A 9,690-nucleotide genomic window follows, 5' to 3' on the forward strand; every position below is an offset into this window, starting at 1 on the left:
GATACTTCTCATCACCATAACAAATATGTGAAAACTGTTAATAATATATAATTCAAAGTATTCAAAATGGCCTGGCCTTTCTAGTGGTATATTCTCAAAGAGGATTTAAGAATATAATATCTTATTTAATACAATTTAGAAAATTCTAATAAACTTTCACAAGGGCTGGTGTTGGGGGGCAAGAAAGACATGTTTGGAAGGAGGTAAGGATTGTTAGTCCTCAAAGTTCTTAGATCATAAGCTTAATCAGGAAATTGTTATAATAGATCAAGTGAGGGTTAATGAATAAGAACACTGGTGGAGATATTGAGAGTGGATCAGAATTAAATTATTTTGATATTTGAATTAAAGAATTTGTAGATATTTCATAGTGGTAAGAGAACACTAATGATAAACAGTGATGTATAATTTTCTAACTGGTTGTAGTGGTGAACCTATGCACTAATACAGGAAAAAATACACTGGACAAGATTGGAGAGTTAGATATTGAGTTTAATTGACTCAAGTGTAACCAAATAGAGAAGTTCTGTCCACAGTTTAAAATACTTGTTTAGAGTTCAGAAAAGAGGCTAATGATAGATTTATTATATATATCTTGAAAGTGTAGAACACTGTTGAAAAGATCTAAATAAAAGTGAGAAGTGAGAGAAGGATAAGAGAGTATCTTTAGGGAAATATGTGTTTGGGGGTAGCAATAAGAGGAGAGTTTGGAAAATGAGGTGAAAGATGATTTGGAGGACAGAAAGTAGGGGCTGTTCCAAGGAAGTAACAGTGATCTACAGTGTTTTGCTGCTGAAAGGACAAGTAGCATAAGGAGGGAGAAGAGGAAAAAGTCATTGATATTGGAAGGGATTGTTTTGCCCATAAGAAGTTACAATAGAACGATGAGGGTCATACATACATAGATAAAAATTCAGTTTGTGGTAACAGAGGAATGAATGGCGGTGTAGTCGTTAGAGATAGTATATCATATTTAAGGCATTTGATGGTGAAGTGAAACACTGAGACAGCTTGAGGAGGGGTGTGATGTGTGTGCATAATTTAAAGGATTCTGTTTTGGTTTTGTTTGTTTTGTTTAGGATCAGAAATAAATTCAAGTTTCTAAAATACTGAATATCACTTGCAGTTATATTCAGTGGTCTTCAGATATTTAAAGTCCTTTGCATACCTTTGGTAAAGTTGGCTACGAGCACAACTCATATATTAAAGAGGAGTGAGTTTATGACCACTGAGTGCTCAGGGAGGAGGCTTCTCCAAAGGCTTCCTCTAAGAGACAAAGCATCTCCCTCTGACAGAGCTTACAGACTTAGTTGAAAATAGACCTCTTCTGTTCTTAGGAAAATGCTCATAGAGAGATGTTTATAAGAGAATTTTGAAAATGTTCTATTGAAGATGTACTTCAAGAACATGTCAAACTCTCGGAAATTCAATGTAAATATCCATTTTTCTCCACTCATATGAGGGATAAGAAGTGAGTGAAATGGAAATAGAACATATTATTCTGGCTCATTTTTTTCTTTTACTATATTAACTTTCATTCCTAGTCCTTTCTGATAAAATCATGATTTTTTAAAAATTACCTTTCCAACACAAAAATCACTTTGTAAATAAGATCTGAACATTCAGGTCACAGAAGAAAGCCTGAGAAAAATAAAGCAATTGTGTCTTCTTACTCTTCTTGGGTTTGAAGATCCCATTGGTTTAATAATCCTCAAAGCACATTTAGGTTTACTGATTAGCAAGACCAAATAATGTTGTTTGCCAATTATTACATTAATAAGAAATCTGGTATTAACTTACAAATGAAGTAAATTCTTTCCTTGAATGAGTAGAATTAAATTGGAGGTGATTTTGATGTTATTGAAAAGGCCTTAATCACACTGTCTATTTAAGCTATTTATCCAAATCTTTTCATGAGAATGCCTAAAGGATGTCTTTCCAACCCCCATTATTACACATTTGGGAAAATATTAGATCTTAATAGCAAGACATGTGGGTACATTTTCTACCAGCATTTTTTTAAAATCTGGAATTTAATTTAAGGATTTAATCTAATTTTCTCTTGAATTGCTCATTTCTTTGCACAGTGATGAAGTGTGGGCTGTCTCATCTAAGGAAACTTCCTAATTCTTCAGTACTATGCGAATACGTAAACGTATATTCAAATAAAAATTAAAAAGGTGTTGAAGTTAACAGAGGATTTCTCTTACTACATCATTTTTATTGAAGATAAAATTTAAGCCTGTATATAGAAGGAAACATAATCCAGATGCAAAGATATTTAGAAAAGATAATAAGAGAAGGTAATAATAATCACTGGGGTTTATTGAGCTAATACCATCTGCCAGGCATTCTGAAATGATGTGCATTTATTATATTATTTATTTCTCCCAGGAATTGTATAAGATAGATACTAGTATTATACCCAAAGGTACAGAGAAGTTAAGTAGCTTGTAGTCACATAGCTGGTGAGAATGGAGTATAGAATCTAGATTCAAGCAGCCTGACATTAGAGCTGTAGCTCATTCTCATCCAAATAACTGATTTCATTGGTCAACAGCTGTTAGCACACAGAATTGGTCTTCAAATGTGATGTAAAATTTTGGAAATTAACAAAAATGGAGAAATATCTGGTTTTCTACTAGCTGTAGTATTTTACATAAACCCATCTCACAAATTTATTTCAGTAGACTTAGTACATCCATTTAAACTTTAAGACAGAGTTTCCTTGTGTTGTCTTGAATGTTGTAAGCATTCTTTCTTTAATGTAATTCAAATCATTAATAAAAATCTGTATAGAACAGGGATGGACAGAGTCCCCTATCATAAAATGTATATGTTACTCATGGTGGAAATTATTTCTGCAACTTTTGGTGAATGGTAGATATATTAAAATGTAAATCCATTAAAGAGTATGGAGTCCACATTTCACCATTTTGTCAGTTCAAAATGAAAAGTTTTGTCAAATATCTTGGTTAAATTCAAATACTTACATGTTTCAGGAGTGAATTTTAAAAGGACTAAGAAAGTGCTTCTGCCAGCCAGTAAAATCTCTGATATCCCACTTTTGGCATTAGAGAATATTTAAAAGTATATAAAAATTAATGCACCATAGAAGCAAGAATGTTTTGGAAGGTTATTTTTTTCCTTTGAGGGTGGGAGCAGAGCAGTGTCCCTACTCATCATGACTTTCTGCTAGAAACGATAATATACCAGGGAAAATGGTTTCTTCTCACCATGCAGAAAGGCTATCAGTCAGGGACAAAGTGCAGATGAGCAGATATTCAAGAAGTACACAGACCTGGATTTGGATGCTATCAGGAAAAAAAAAAGGTAAATTTTGTGTTAGCGTGAGCACAGCAGAGAGAGAACTAGTTGGTGCATGCAGTGTTCCCTACATATATTATTCATAGTAGATTTCAAGAGCTGAGTAAAGAAGCAAGAGAAACAAAGTCTATAGGAAAGTATGCATAAAATGTGTGCAAGGGGAAGTGCACAAAAGAGACAATTTCAAATGAATAAGAGCTAAAGTAAAAGCATGAGCTCTTATATAACCGAGTTAGCCAAGATGGCAACAGAGTGCAAAAATGCTGACCCAGCTAATTTGAGCTAAGAGATCTTCCAGCTCTGAAAATAAATTCCCACCAGCATCTGCCTGTAAATTGTTGCCTACTTTTCTTTTAATTATTCAATGCATTTTTTTAGAAGTTTACCTAGAGAGTCATTAAATACTTCTTTAAAAAAATGAACTTTGTTCATAGTTCTGGTTGACTTTTTTGGTAGAAGCAAAGAAACCAGCCGGGCATTGTGGGGCATGTATATAGTCCCAGCTATTCACGAGACTGAGGTGGAAGGATTGCTTGAGACCAAGAGTTGGAGGCTGTGGTGAGCTATCCTCATACCCACAGCACTCAAGCCTGGGCTACAGAGCAAGACCCTGTCTCTAAAATAAATAAATAAAGACATATATACATAAAACGAAAACAATGGAAAATCCTATGTACAGCATTTCTTCTCCCTGGACTGATGTCCAACCTCAGATGAGTGTCAAGAATTGAATCTCTCTGGTCTCATACTTATGGTGGAAGGAAATAATTGCAGAATATATAATCTGTGCTCATCAAAGGAATCATTAGTTAGATATAGGTGATTATTTTCATTTAAACTAAAAAATTTTCTCATGCATATATTTTTCCTATTTTTAAATCATCCTGGTGTATCAAGCTAAAAAGACTAGTAGTAACAAGATTTTACATACACGTTCACACACATGCATGTTTGTTTGGGATATTTGAAATAAGCATAATCCAAGTGATAAGGTTGAAAATATTTGACTGACTGATGGAAAATCTGATAAATATTTAAAAATTTTTTTTCATATGCCATTCAAAATATTATTCATTAAATGACATGCTATATGTGTTTTCTTCCATTATCAGCACAAAGTGCTAATGTCCATTAGAGAGGGAGATAGCGGTCTCTTAGTGACAATATGCTAAAACAATTATTTCTTGATAATGATATTTTATATTTAGTAATCTCTTCTTCCTCACTTTCTGAAATGTTTTATTAATATGTCATAGATTTTCTGTAAATTGAATTAACTGATTTTACTCATGTGATACAATGTCAGCAAAAAATTAGCATACTGTAAGATTTAGTTTATGTTAATACTGGTTCAAGATTATACTGCACCTTTTGGCAATATGAAACTCCTTACAAATACTTAGTTCATTGTAAGTCATGAGAGAGAAATATTTTTCTTATGCTAATCTTACACTTAACTTATGCTAGCCAAATTAAATAGCAGAGACAAGTATTTAGCACACTCTTTCTGTACAAGACATTATGGTCTGTTTAGAATTCTTCATTTCACAGTCTTGTGTGAGATTATTTTTTTATATTCACAAATGAAAGAAGAAAGATCCAAATAGATAGCTTATTTGGTCTATTCTAGGGTCCAATAGTCTAGCATTCCTGAAGCAGGAAACTTGTGCTACAAATTTTGCAGATTATAGTCAGGTAAAAAATGAGCACTGGGGAAATCTTTAAGGAGTAAAGAATCTACAACTGCAGAACATCCCTCCTGTAGTATCTGGGGTATCAAGTAGAGGAGAGGAGATAGTACCATTGGGTTGATATTAGTGGCACACAGGGATTTTTCAAACTCTTCATGTATCTGGGCCTTAGAGGATATTGTTGTTGTTGCATTGTTTAGTTTAAACACTAATTGGAGGAGCTTGCTATTGCTTATTATATACCAGCCTGAGTCACTGCTCAGCTTCTTGAGAATGCAAGGACTTTAGAGATAGTCCACCTGGATTTATGGAGCCAGGTGTGTGACCATAGATAAACAGGAAAACCTCCCTAAATCAGATTTTCCCCTGGTGAGTGGGATCATAATGACATTCATCTCTTGCATTTATTGTCATTAGATAATTATACAGAGTACTTAGCACAGGGTCTCCATCCTATTATAAACTTAGCAAATTTCAGTCCTATTGAAAATCTGGACATCCACAGTAATTACTCCAGTTTTTCTCTATCCTAATGACAGTGTTGTGTCTTCTTTATCAGCATGCTTCCTGGGGTTTGTACAACAGGCAGAAACAGGGCTGAACTAATGTCAAAGAATTTTAGGTGTTTTCCTCATTTCATGCAATCATTTGGTATAGAGAGCCTAAGAGGACTTACTTCATAGCAATGATGGTCATTGAGATACATCCTTGCTTCAGTCAGACCATCCTTGTGTCAAAGATTTTAACTGATACAGATCATAAAAAATGTGTCACACAGAAAATATTATTTTATATCATGGAAAAATAAGGCCAGCATGTGCAAGACTATAAATTTGAATAAAACAGCTGCTATTTTTTTTTTTTTATACTTGCTCCTAGGTGGGTAGCTGGGGGGCATGGAGTTTAATAATCCCTTTCATTACTTCAGAAGTAAGCCTTTGAATTTGAATTATCATTTTGGAGATATTTTAATAAATAAAAATTTCAAAACAGATTGGAGTCTTTATAAATCTCAGAATCTGTCATATAAAAATCATCATGTAATATCCACCAATTTCTATATAAGAATAACAATTAATTATAAAAACTCTATATTGGTACATTTCAGTAACTAAACCCCTGAGTTTTTGAAATGGACAATCAGCATTTCCAGTGCTTATTATAGCTGCATTTTTCTACAATTGTTGACTCTAAAGTTCGTCTGATGTGACAGTTAGAATCCTGAAGGTCAAGTGGAGAGAACAATGGATCACTGTGAGCAAGTCATGAATAGATGGGTCTCTGGAATTACACTGGCTTTTATCTTTGGGAAATTTGGCTCAAAACCACTTTGAAACTTATGTTTTAGATTCCTAGATTTATAATGATATATGAGAGGGAAAGAACATCGCTATTTTATATCTTCCTTACAAAATTTTTTAATACTTTGTGCCTAAAATTAGTTGTTAGATCACATAAAGGATTACATTAGTTTTACACATTTATTAATATATTTTCTACATATTTTAACCTATTCTCAGACATACTATTCACCAGAATGTGGTTAAGGAATAGAGTGTAGACATCTTTTCTTTGTAGTAATTTATAGCCTATACATAACATAAGCAACTAAAAAAACTAAAAATTTTGACAAAATAAGATAGCATAAGAATACATGCAAAATAGAGTGGGGATATAGATTAATGAGACTAGATTTTCCATCTTTGCTTCCAATAAACTGTTAATTAACTTAACAATGAGAAGAAGAATTGGTTGGGGTGTCTGGAAGTGGCGGGCTTTCCATCATACCTTTGGGGGAGGTGCTGTTTCTACCTACAGCAGATACTTTTATGGACATCTATGTTAGCTCTATGACTCGCCACAGGAAGATGTCCTCCTGAAAGTAATTGGGCTTCAACAGGGCTGCCACATTGCACCACACCAGGGGTGATGCGGTTTGGATATTTGTTCCCTCCTAATCCCCTGTTGAAATTTGATCCCCAGTGTTGGAGGTGGGGCCAAGTGGAAGGTGTTTGGTTTATGGGCTCGGATCCCTCATGAATGGTTTTGTGCCCTCCCTATGGTAATGAGTGAGTTCTCACTCTATTATTTCAAGTGAAAGCTGGTTGTTCAAAAGAGTGAGCATGAGCATGGCCCCATCTCTCTTGCTCCCTTTCCCCTTCTGCTATGAGTGGAGGCTTCCTGAAGCTCTCACCAGAAGCAGATGCTAGACTGCGTTTCTTGTGCAGCCTTGCAAAACTATGAGCCAAATAAACCTCTTTTCTTTATAAATTATCCAGCCTCAGATATTCCTTTATAGTAATGCAAAATGGACTAAGACAAGCGGCTTGACTGAACTACTGAAATGGCATAGCATGAAAGAACACCTGAATAGAGAAATATGGCCAAAGTAGCGTGAAATAAAATCAATAAAATCAATCAGGAGATCACAAAGCATGTATTCTGGGCTACGAAGCAGAACATTTCCCCTCAGTTGTAGAGAAATTAAACTGAGCCACTTGCAATGTGAACAAGAGCCAGCGATTCACATATTCGTTGTGAAAGAGTCGTTAGGAATTTCTTCTCAGTATTCAACCATTTTATAATGTATCCTAGATATAATAGACTGAAGAAGAAAGAAGGAAATGTATATTTTTTGAGCACTCTGAAGAGTAAGTTTTGTGCAAAACCTCCTTATATGATCCTCGTGGTTGTGCTGAGTAATAATTATTCATATTCATAGTTAGGTAAATGAGGCTCAGAGACACTGAGTAATTGCAACACATCAGAGGCAGAGGCAGAATTCATAGCCAGGGCCCTTTAACAAGGATCCTGTGCTCATTTCAAAACACCATGTTCCCTGAAAAGCAAATACTCTCCTATATGTCAGCAGGAAGCAGCCAAACTAAGATAGAACCAAAAAATAGTTTGTGAATTTAACTGCATTAGGATGCAAAATATAGATATGCTCTTTTAGGTAACAAGTAATTCCTGGTAAGTCTCCAGTATTCCTGACCTTGTCTCCCTTTCTCGGATTCTCCACTTCACTCATCTCTTACTTGCTGGTGTTCCTCACAATTCTGTCCTGCATGTTTTAGATCATATCCACACCCTCTTCCTTGGCACTCTCATTCCTTCCATGGATGCACTTGTGTAGTTCTCTTAAACAAACTCTGCCTAAACTATGTGCCAGCTTCACTGTTGTTCACTATTCATCAGTAAAACAGGTTCATTGAGCCCAACAGTGTGTTAAACCATTGTGTCTGGTAGCCTGCATTTTCCATGTTTCCTTCTTCCAATAGAGTTGTATGTTTATTTAGGTCAGTGGTTTTTGTTCCCTGTTTAGGCCAGTTGGACATATTATTATTGTGTGTATTTTAGTTATATAATTGTGCTAATTGAAATAGATTTATGCAAGGATAGAGTTGTTTCTATAAAAATCAAGTTGAAAACAATGGAAAGATTTAGTAGAGGAAGTCACTTAAAATTTTTTGCTGTTGGAGTGGTATAATGGACATCAGAGACTCAGAAGCGAGGAGAGTAGGAGGAGGTTAAGAGATGAAAAATTACCTATTGGGAACAATGTACATTGTTTGGGTGACAGGTACACCAAAAGCCCAGACTTCACCATTACATTATTCATTCATGTAACCAAAAACCACTTGTACCTGCTATTGAAATAATAAAAATCCTTCTTTATTCCAGTATCGGTTTTCTCATTCCCTGGCTAGAAGTTATTGGGAATGAGTAACTTGGGTAAGTTGGGTGAGTAACTTGGGTAAGTTGGGTAAGTAACTTGGGTAAGTTATTTAACATGTATGATCCTCTCAGCATTAAAATGAAGATGATGATCATATCTGCTTAAAAGTTGTCTTGGAAGAGAATGCATATGAAAGCATTTTATAAACTGCAAATGTTAGTAGATCTATTATCATAGAGAATGCAAAATTCACATATTTTTCAAGTAAAGCTATTGAGGATTTTCTAGAATTTTCCTAAGTTAGATTTTGTAGTATAATCACTCTTAGTAAATTATGCTTTGTGTTAATATTGTTGGAGTACAAGAAAGATATAAAAGAAATAATGCAGTGGAAAAATATTTTGCTGTTGATTTAAAGATACCAAAGAGTAAGAAAGAATAATAAAAATTTAGAATTCTGTACTCAGATATTTTTCATGAGTGTTTTTATGTACTCATTCCACTTAAAAAACCCCAAACCAGAAACAATTAAATAATGCATTGTGAGTAAAGTTAATGCAAGAAAGCTAGTGGAAAACAAAAAGCAGTATACCTATTCTGAAAGACTGGAAAATCTTTTGTGTTTCTTAAAGTGTTTACAGTATGTTACTATTTCATGCTTTTACCTTTAGCTAACTTTTGTTAAATGAAAGTTGTTTAACTATTATACAGTTAAACAAACAGGAAAATTGGGGAGGTTAATGAAAGGAATATTTGCAAAGGGTAGAAAGGGCTTAGGAAAATCAATGAAGAATAATGCAGTGCCACAGACTTAGCAACAGAGAGGGAGTCTTTTTTTTCCACTATACTTGAGGTGACTCAGGAATAGTGGTTATGCAGAAAGGAGATTTGGCTTTTGTTTATGGGCCAACTGAAGGGACCCAACAAAGGAGAAATATGAAAATGAAGCCAGCAATCTCCTCTTCTCCTGCCTCTAATCTCTTGCTAATGCCC

This window comes from Microcebus murinus, chromosome 20, assembly GCF_040939455.1.
Source record: "Microcebus murinus isolate Inina chromosome 20, M.murinus_Inina_mat1.0, whole genome shotgun sequence".
NCBI lineage: Eukaryota > Metazoa > Chordata > Mammalia > Primates > Cheirogaleidae > Microcebus > Microcebus murinus.